This window comes from Phyllostomus hastatus, unplaced genomic scaffold (genome assembly GCF_019186645.2).
Source record: "Phyllostomus hastatus isolate PE091 unplaced genomic scaffold, TTU_PhHast_1.1 phas_contig_58, whole genome shotgun sequence".
In the NCBI taxonomy this organism is placed as follows: Eukaryota; Metazoa; Chordata; class Mammalia; order Chiroptera; family Phyllostomidae; genus Phyllostomus; species Phyllostomus hastatus.
Window position 1 is genome coordinate 8,662,353 of NW_025333916.1, and position 10,897 is coordinate 8,673,249.

At 36.7% G+C, this 10,897-nt stretch overlaps 1 non-coding gene across 1 annotated transcript; it reads right to left on the reverse strand.

Moving 5' to 3' along the window:
* Window positions 1-10,162: 10,162 nt before the first annotated feature.
* Window positions 10,163-10,294, reverse strand: LOC123825011. The gene has a single exon (XR_006786797.1). It is a non-coding gene; the product is annotated as a small nucleolar RNA SNORA66 (small nucleolar RNA).
* Between the last annotated feature and the right edge of the window lie 603 nt (window positions 10,295-10,897).

The window sequence follows — 10,897 nt, forward strand, 5'->3', positions numbered from 1 at the left end:
GTTCAAGGAACTGAACAAGAAGAAAAAAAATCTGTAAATGTTGCTTGAAAAATATAGGTCAGCAGATTGCTTATATGCAAAACTGTATATGTACAAGACAATGCACTGCACACAATAAGTAGAAGTGTCATTGTTATGATAATTGCTAAGTACTTCATAGGAGCTGTACCATTTAGCTTTCTAATAATCCTGTGGGATAATGTAGCAGAACTGTTAGATGACCCAGTTTATAGCCATTCTCACCTACTTCTTCGTTGGCCAAATTCCTATTTATTCGGGACTTCCATGCCTTGAAAATGACTCAAGTGATCACAATAAACTGTCTCCCCTTGCTAGTGATGAATTAAGGAAGAACACGTGAATCCATTCTGGCCAGAGAACCACAGGGCATCTCGGAAATGTTTCCTCTCCCTTAAAGTGAAACAGAAGGAAGAAACAGCCTATCTTGAACTGATGCTGTTTTGTCCAGAGGTGATGCCAGAAACTGCAGTGTGCATTCTGCCACCAAGAGAGAAGCCAGTAGAGAATGAATGGAGGGATAAAACAGGCAAAGGAAATTTCTAAGTCACACTCAGGAAGTTACCTATTCTTTATCCACTGTGCTGTTGGGGACCAATTTGTGTGGTTTCAGAGATTGCAGCCCCATGACAGCAGGCTCTGAAAGGGGCTAGTAAGTCTCCCCGGAAAACCAGGTAATGCAGGTGGCAGGCATGACCTGACTCTAACACCGGGACTCCTGCGGGAATCAGTCCTGATAAATACATTGTATCCTCTGAAGCTTGCTCTGCTTTGCTTTGTATGGCTCTGTTGATATAAACTGGATGTTTAAGTTCAAGGCATAATGAATAAATTCCCTTACCTCATGAAACTCGTCTTAAAGACCCTCTATTAAGACCTTCTATTCAGAGTACAATAGCCCCATTTTTAAAGAACACATAAACGTTTTTTATGCCCTAAAGATGTGACTTGATAGATATGGAAAACATTTCCAGAATCAGTTGTCCACTTCAAGTCCTTTAATGTCAGTTAAGATAGTCATTTGTTGAAGGTAAATATGTTGTATATTGTTAACATGTACAGCATTTATATGTTTACTTTGTGCCATACTCAGCCACTTGTATGTGTTTATTACTTTGCAATTATTTTCATATTACCTGTCTATGGATTAGTTACATTCTAACTAAGCTGTCAATTCCATAATTAATCTGATAAATAACCTTAACCCATGGTGTTATTAACTAGTAATAGAGTAACACATCCCTGTTTCCAGAAGGTCTATGTTTTTAACATGAATCTTCCATAAAAGAATTTAAATATTTTAGAATTTCAGAGAGTCTGGCAGGCATATAAGAGATATTTGGGAAGCAAGGTAATCGCTTTGACCTCTAAAACTAAACCCTTTACAAAGCTGTATCACACTTTCTTCTAAAATCTAGCAGTAATAATATTCCCTATGCAACCTCTCCTATTATTCCAATGAACAGAAGAACAACTAAATTAAAAAAAGTGTTACATAAGCATGATGTTTAAAATTACTAGGTCATTTTACAAATTCACATCAACAATATTAGGGATTTTTTAAATGTCTAAATGTCTTTAAATAACTGGAACAAAAGTTGTTCCAGTTATTTCACCCTTTGCCCCTCTCTGCCCAGCCAGCACCCCTGGTTTTTTAAATTAACATTTTGATTCTAAGAAACACACTTCTATTTCACATTTTCACATCTCTGAAGTTGGAAAGCATCTTGCGATGTTTGTTGGCCAAGCAGGAATCATGATGCAGTTGCAACTGACTGTACATACACAAACTTAATTATTTCTGGTGGAAAGACTGGGAAACTCTAACCTTATGTCATTTTAGGGCCTCCTGAGTTGCAGTTGTTATCTAAAAACCTTCTGCTGACATCTTTTGGTAAAATGAAGAAAGCCACAGCATCAAAATTTGTATGTAAGTAGGTGTAGAAGCATGGGGGAACTTGTATACTAACAATCGTAAAGCAGTCTTTTTGAAAATGCTGCATCAGCATCCACAGGCACTGATAAATCTGATTCAAAGGTGAATCTGAAAAAGCTGGGCTCCAGAGAAATTTTAGGAATACCCCAATTAATTATGTGGTTTCTGTTTTCCTTCCTCTTTCACAAGCAAAAATAATTTTAAGTGATAAAAAGAATTGTATCATAGTTTGTCATCATTTTTTTCTTAGTAATAACTAAAATAATGATGCATCATCAAGTCAATGACATCTTGAAGTCTATGAATATATTATTAATAGAACACAAATAGAATCAGAGAGACTAAATAACTTAAACACACAGAGTTTCCACAGGTCTAGCAGACAGGTCTTTTCTATGCACCGCAGTATTTTGCCTCCTCTGTGGTGAGCATCTGGGCATTCACCAGTGTCCTGAGTCTCCCTCTAATCCAAGGACTCAATTTGGAGACAGTGTTTGCCACCCATCTAAAGTTATATGTATATTTTCTCTAAGACGTAGTGCATATGAACTGTAAAATGACATGGCAAAGGTAGTGTCTGTTCTGTCAGTGTAAATCACTATAAGGAAAGAAGTTGATTGTCCACATTGTAGGCAGGGACTACAGTTGTGTGAGACACAGATTGTGTATGTCAGAGGGAAATCACATTGTCCACATGCACTCTGTGTGCTATGACAAGCCATTCCTTCAGAGCCTATCAGCCCCTAGAGAAAGTCACATTCCTTTGCTAGGCTGACGTGCAAAACACAATGCAAAATGTTCTGATGGTCTCCAGATTATATTTCAGTGTTTAGCTTCAGGGATCCATTGCATAAACGAGTGATCAAAATCTCCCCAGATATTAATTCTGAAAATGCCTAAAAGAAAGTGTAGTTTGATTCCACAGTGTCTGTGAGCTCAGATTCTTACAAGCCTCTATTGGAACACAAGTAAACATTTCTTTGAACAAAGAAAAAAAAATGTCCTGGGAGTAAAGTTGGAAACAACATAGGAGCTCTTGGACTGTGTGATGGTGCTGAAGTGCTCTGGGTTTAAGAACGCAGCCTATCAAAGACTATATTTTGTAGTTTACATTCAGACTGCAATGTTTTCTGAGGATTAAAAAAATTAAAAACAATAAATCTTTCTAAACTCCAGTTATCTGCCAATAATGATTTGGAACTGAATCACAGACCATTCAGTCAAACATATCTATGGAACAGAAAAGACAAAATCCAAGAGAATTTTCCCTTCCCTGAGGCCTTCGGGAGCAGTCTGCCAAAAGGACAGTTCATGGTCATAGGAACTTGGGGGTTGGGGCAGGGACAAGGGTAAACCTCATGTACTATAAAACTACTAACAGATCCACTCTCAATCAGACCAATGATATTGAAATCCTATAGTAATTTAATTTTACTGTCTTTAAAGCAAGTTATAAACTATTTAAAGAACTAATTTAGGTCTAGATTTTCTTCCCCAATGTAATCTCAATAGCTAGTCAAATTTAGAAATTTTTAGATAGTAATTTATTCAACACATTTTTTTGCTAGTCCTAAATTATAGAGTGTTAAGTGGAATTTCTACTGCCTTAAACATGAATTATTTTTCATATGAATCCAAAATATCCAGGCCCTATGTTCAAGAAGAGGAAAAAAATCATCATCTGCCAAAATTCTGCTAAGTGACTGTATCTGTGTTTGCAATAAGCCTGTTTCCTCTGAAGGAAATGCTATGTAAGTAATCAGGAGCATGTCCCAGTCATTCTGGAGATTATGTCAGAGTTAAAAGAAGGAAAGCTGGAGAAATATCTCTAAAAGTTTAAGCAGAAAAGTTTTTTTGGTGTTTTTTTCCCCCTGTGGTGATAGAAAGGTTGTAGAACACTTAGTTTCACATAATGAAACAAAATTTGATAATGGACTATTATATTTCACTGTTTAGCTTCAGTGATCAGTTCTATAAATGAGTGATCAAAATCTCCTAAACTTTTAAATTTCCAAATCAGCTTCCTTTTTCCTTATTATTTGTACTCATTGAACTTTTATTGTAGAATGCCTCCAAAAGCATTCATTTTGTGTGTGTGTGTGATTTTCATCTTAATTATTTTCAGAAAAGCTATTCTGGAAATTCTTAACTTTTTTTTCAGAGAATTAAAAAAAATATATCTGTGTCCATATGACCAATGGTTCTCATCAGGAGTGATTTATTGTCTCCTCTACTTTTGCCAAGCCCCAAGGGACATTTGTCATTGTCTGGGTATATTTCTGGTCGTCATTACTGAGGGACAGGAGGAGGTTCTACTGGTGGGGAGAAATCTGGGAAGCTGCTGAATATCCTACAATGTACAGCATACCCCCCCTTAAAAAGAATTATCCCATCTAAAATGTTAATATTGCTGAGTTTGAGAAGCCTTGATTTCTCTTTATTTGAAATACACAATGTGCCACAGGACTCTTAGGACATGATTTAGTGCAGAGAGAAAATAATTGACCACAGACCATTTTTGTCATGTGCACTGTCAACACCTGGACTACCTACCACCAATTCTTGCTTTGACTTCTCCAATAACCTCCCTCTTTCTACTTCTGCTTTCTCCATTCTATTATCTCCTGGAGCAGCCAGAATGGCTTAAATGATGGGTGGTTTCTCTTTCTGTAAACTATATTAAGGTCAATATCCTAAGAGACCCTGAAGGTCCTACTTCTCCCTGTTCTCATCCTCCTTCCCTCTCTCTTACTTCAAACCAAAATCGCCTTTTAGTTGCTCAAGTGGCCTTGACTTCTTGCACCTCAGGTCCTTCCAGTTTCACCCCACCCCTCTTTATCCCTTCTTATCTTTCATATATAATAATCTCAGTTTCAGAAAGCCTTCTTTAATCCATCTTCACTAGATGAGGTCAATCTGTTATAAACTCTCACAGCCTCCTGTACTTTTTTCTTGATACTATTCATAATTTGCATTATATACTTATGTAACTTTAAAAAAATAATATCTATCTATGAAGTTGACCATATGGTCAGGTGTGTGGGTTCAGAGTCACTAACCTAATTTTCTCATTGTTCCCTCTCCAAGGCCCAGCAAAGTACCTGATATAGTAGCTCAATTAATAAAGGAATGAATCCCAGCTTTTGCCTTCTAGGATAGTTAACATATAAAGATGGGGTTGAAATAAAGGTCTCTTATGTTTATCATATCTTAATGCATCTGATTGTTATGGAAGGAACATTTAAAGGCATAGTTTAGATTGGAAGAGTTTAGCTCAAGTATTAAACTGCTTTGCCTAATGAAATAAAAATTAGAGGTTTGAAGATAGGAGGTGACTTGGGAGAGGAAAGACCTGGGTCCTTAAAAATACAAGTGGGAGTGATGAATTCTGGAGTCAGAAATCCTATATAACAGGGACTAACTGCTAGATTTTAGGGGAATGATGGTAGTGATTTTGAGGATATTTCCTATACTGACAAGTCTGTAACTCTTTATTGTTAATACAAATTCCAGTATAACCTTTGCAAACTTGACCTTATATTAGTGGTGTTTTGTGAAATGAGAGTAATGCAAGTTGTGTCCAATGTTAGGAATGGGATAGAAAAAAGATATCAGAGAAGGGTGGAGACTGAGATCTCATCAGATAACAGCAAATTGGAATAGGATGAAGAGAAGTATAAGTCACTCAAAGATTACTGAAGATATTGAGATAGATGCTGAGTTTCCCCCATGTTTATTAAAAGGGCTTGAAATCTTATGTCCATATTAGAAGTCTAGCTGCTCCTAAGCAGGTGACACCTGGGCACTGGCATCTGGATTACATAACAATGTGAAATTACTACAGGAAGGCTTAAACTAGATGCTATCTAAGGTCTCTTTTTCAAACATTTCCCCACTTTGTTCTAGCATAATCAAAGGCTGAAGCATGAATCTGAGTATAACTGCTTTTAATTTTAATATTTGAATGTGTGGACATTTCCTCTGACTGAAATATTATTTTTTTTTCATTCCTTAAATATTTATCTGACAAACTGGCAAATGGAAATCACACTTAGCCTTTATTCTGAAGTTCCCAGAAAGGTTTACAACTTCCTAACTAAAAGTCACTAAGTGACTCACTGTGAAAAGAAATGGGAAAAACCAACTCTTAGGGATATGGGAAAAAAAGAGTTGCAACTTTTTCACATTTAGTGTGTAACAGTACTGTTAGATAACATCTATATGCTAGGTTCTGTTTTTAAGTGCTTTCGTATATCAATGCACTAATGCTAAGAACTCCATGAAGTAGGTACTATCATTATGCCCATTTCCTATAAAAAGAATTTGAGGCACAGAGAGGTTAAGTAAGTCACTCAAGGTCATAAAGTTAGTATGTGGTGAGTTAAGATTAGAACCTAGGCAGTTCATACTTATTAGTAGGCTTGTAGGCTTTTGAGTAAGGTGCAGTGCTAGGTAAAGCACAGATAACATCTCAGTTAATACCACCTCTGTCCTTTATTTACTCAATCCAGGGATACATCCATGAATTCTGACTTTCCCTTACATTCCACATCAAAACTTTCAGGAAACTTTGATGGCTGTCTCCAAAATCTACCAAAATGTTAACCACTTCTGACCATCTTCATTATTACCATCATCTAAGTCACTGTCATCTTCCCAACTGATCATGGCAATAATCTCCCATTTTCTCTGCTCCCACCCTTGTCCTCTAACAAGGTATTCTCAACATGACAGTCAGAGTGATCCTTTAAAAACAAAAGTCAGATCAAGTAACATATCTTCTCAAAAACATTCAGTGGTTCCCTATTTCACTCAGAATGAAAGCCAAAATTGCTACAATGGTCTAGGAGATTCTGTACTCTAACCTCATCTCCTCCCATTCTCCCCCCCACACAGAACCACCCAACCACACGACAACTTGCTCTTCCTCTCCTTCAATATTCCACACAGGTTTTCTTTAAAAAAAAAATCCCTAACTGAGGAAGTATTTATTGATTTTAGAGTGAGAGAGAGAATGAGAGGAAGAGAGAGAATCATCAATCAGTTGCCTTCCACATATGCCCCAACCAGGAATCAAACCTGCAACCTAGGTATGTGTCCTGACCAGGAATGCCTTACTGTGTTTGTTTCTGCATATTAAGTAAATCTGTTATTTCTCCCATCTTGGTAACATAATCTTATGCAGTAGGTGTTCTGTGGGTTTCAGGGGTGCATTCTCCCTGGCCTGAACTAGATGATCCAGAAATGTCACTTGTGCAATTATGTGAGCCCTCCTACTGTAGTTTAGTCTTGATTGTTTTGGGCCTCTCCATGGGTGGGGTTGTCCTTCAGGTTGGCTAACTGTGAGGATTGACCCCAACCACAATATATGAACTGGTGTGTATTGACTGACCCCACAAAGTGGAATTTGCTCCAGCAGGGTCTGGTGCCTACCAAAACACTCCTTTGAGTGTGCCACTTGTTGAGCTAATTGCACTGTGCTCTGATGTGGTCTGAAGCTAACAACTAGATGTGTTGGTTCTGGGGCCTTTTGAGAGATTGTGGTACAGGTCAATGTCAGACACTATGACTGGCCCTAGGCTACCTGTTAGGAGCTACAAAGCTATCCATGGCTGATGGTTTTCTCTGCTGGGCATGGGAGGGGCCAAGCTGCATACCAAGGTTAACTTCCACCACCACTACCCAGGCTACGTAAGTCAGCAAAAGGCCTGAGGCACTCCAACATCCACCTTGACCTGCTAGCTGCCTATTAATCTCAGCCACTGATGGAGTCTCTTATGGTATTCAAGTTGTGTGAACCAAGTTCTAAGTCACCAGGTAGGGGCAAGTGGTATTCACCAGACTGGTACAGATTCAAACTTGGCACCAGCGCTGGGTCTGAATTTTAAATTTAAATTTTAATTTTAATTTTAATTTAGAAGCAATTAATATAAATTTAAAAGTAACTGATATTATCACTTTAATCATCAAATGTCCCATTTCAGCATTATATCAACATACACTCTTTCCATTCACTTTATACACCCCAAAAATAACAGAAAAAGTTATAGAAAATTATTCATAGACAAATTTTGTTTTCAGAACCCTTCATTCTTCCAGTCTAGTCAGCACACCCTTGTAAGGTTTTTTTTTTTTCTTTCAGAGAACCACTCTATTTATTCATTATATCTTCAGAATAATGCATGAGAATGCATTTGGGTGACTGGAAAGGAAGGACTCTATTAGCAACTGTCACAGCTTTTCCAAGCTGGCTGTCCACCCATCAGCACCTAAACTGTGGTCCAGGACAATCTGCATCAGAATTCCTTATAAAACTGCCAATTCCTGGAACTCAGGTAACTATTCCTACTGAGGGATAATCCCACCCAGGAAGTCAAACTGGACATTTGCATTTTACTTTGATTCTGGTGTGATTCTTAAATCCCACTAATGTTTAAGAACCACTTTCTTAGTCTAGACTTTGCCTGAGCTTTGTCCCAGATATAAATTTGCCTTTCCCTCCTCTCCCTTCCTTGAGCCTAAGTCTCTGCCAAGGCTAAGGCTTATCCTCCGGGAGATGTTTAGGCAATAATTATGGATAATGTTTTAATGTGTTCAGTCCCAATCTCCTCTCCATAATTGCTTTCAATACCTTTATGCAAACCAGTAACCAATGCCAGAGACTTTCTGCATAATTGCAGTTTCATGGAAGAAAGAATTTGTGACAACACTCTCTCATTCAAGGCATTTCATCTCTTTAATGTCCTGGCTTTGTGTGTGAGTTTGATGAGGGGAAATATGCTTTGCTCTCTAAGGAATAAAATTTCCTCTTTCCAAAATGTCTTCTCATTCAATCATATACAGAGTAAGGAAAAAGTAGGTTTATAGTTGTGAATATGTGAAACACAGTTTATTCTGTTATTATTATTTACTAATTATTGTATTATTTTTTTATACAAACAACTGAATACCTACTTTTGGCACAGCTTGTATTCAGAAGTAAAACCTATGTTTCTATAAATCATGTTTCTGTTTTATTTCACCACCTACCAGGTCGACCTAGACAAAACCAAGAGAACTCTAGTTAGAGTGGCATAAATTAGATTTGGCTTTGATTCTTAATATTTTCTAGGTTCTATCCAATATTGATATAACTAGGTACTTCTGGTATTTATAGGAATAAAGTTATTCTGAGAATACCAATACTCTTCTTTGTGTAGAATTCCACTAAACAGCAAGTGTTTTTAAAGCAAGCTCTGATACAAACACAGTTGATTCTCATTATTCATGGCACTTATGTTCCATAAAGTCACCATGAACACAGAATTAATAAACATTGAACAATTGCTCCCTGGGGTTAGATTACTGCAAACCTTTTTGTCAACTTATCAATGTATAATTTTGTTTATGCACTTTTTTTGTATAAAAACAACTTAATTGCCCTGACTGGTGTGGTTCAGGGGGTTGGGAGTCATCCTGCAAACCAAAAGGTTGCTGGCTCAGTGCCTGGTCAGGGCATATGCTTGGATTAGGGGGCCAAGTCCCCAGTTGGGGACATGTGAGAGGCAACCAATCAAAGTTCCTTTTACACATCGATGTTTCTATCCCTTTCTTTCTCTCTCACTTCTCCTCTTTCTAAAAATAAATAAATAAAATCTTTAAAAACATAAAAAATCAAAACTACTTATTTAATAATAAAGTCACGGCCATCAGTCCTAGGATTTGTGCCACACTGAAGCTGATCTAACACGTATTTTCTCTGTAGGACTCAACATAGCCTTCTTGTTCTTAGGAAAACACTTCAGTACTATGTTTGAGTACCATTTTAAACAGTTAAATCTCAAACCAAAATTACAATAATGAGTCAAGTATGGCACTAAACAGACCATGAAAAGGACAGTTGTTTACACCATGAGAGCTGAGACAAAAAAGGCATAATGCCATCTTTTTTGACTTCAGTAGAAACATTCACTTCAGGTAACTCAGGTTTTTCATAGCTCTGTGCAAGCACTTGTGTGCAAATGACTGTAGAAGTGCCAAAGTATTGCTTTTAGGTTATAAATAAATTGTAGCCAGTAGGCAAATTCATAAAAATAGAATAAATAAATAATACAGATTAATTGTATTTTAAAAATAAAACACTGCTAATAAAAATATAGTTACTACTTATTGTGGGCTTATCTTAGGTCAAGCACATTTATTAACTGAATTCTTTTTTTTTTTTTTGTTCACTGTACTGAGATAGAATGAACCACCTAGTAGCTTCTGAGGCTACTGCATTTCTATCACCACAATTACTTTAGCAAACTTGGCTCCCCTCATCATTAACTTAGTTCTTAAAAGAGCAACACAAATTTATAGCTAAAGAAATTGGGATTTAGAGAGATTATTTTTCTCAAGATTATAGCTCCCTAAATATTAAAGCAGGATTCAAAAATTCAAGATTTATTTGAAGACAACTTAAATATTTGTCCAAGATATGCAATGGGCTTGTTTGGCTTTTAAAAAAAGAACTTAATTCAAACATTATTAGCTTGAGGATAATAGAAGAAATTTTTCTGACATTATGTCATATCAGTGGGAAAACCAAAGCAAAAAGACATTAAATGACTAACTAGACTCACAAATTCTATTTGGAAAAACAGAAGCTTCTACACCCAGTGGTGCAACCCAGGCATAATGACAATTTTACTCTGTGGATAAAAACAGAATAGCACTTCTAGAAAAATAAGTGGCATGTCATTTAAATTTGAATTTACCAAACTATGCTTAACATTTTATTAAATTAGACTGGTAATGCTTTTCTGAGGACAAGGATCATTGCATCACAGCATAACATAAGTTAAGCTTCACAATTTAGCACTTCTAGATTGAAATACTAAGAAACATAACATAGTATTCGTAGTGAAATGGTTCAATAAATATTTAAGAACTAATTCCTCTCTCTCTGTTTCTCCCATAGCA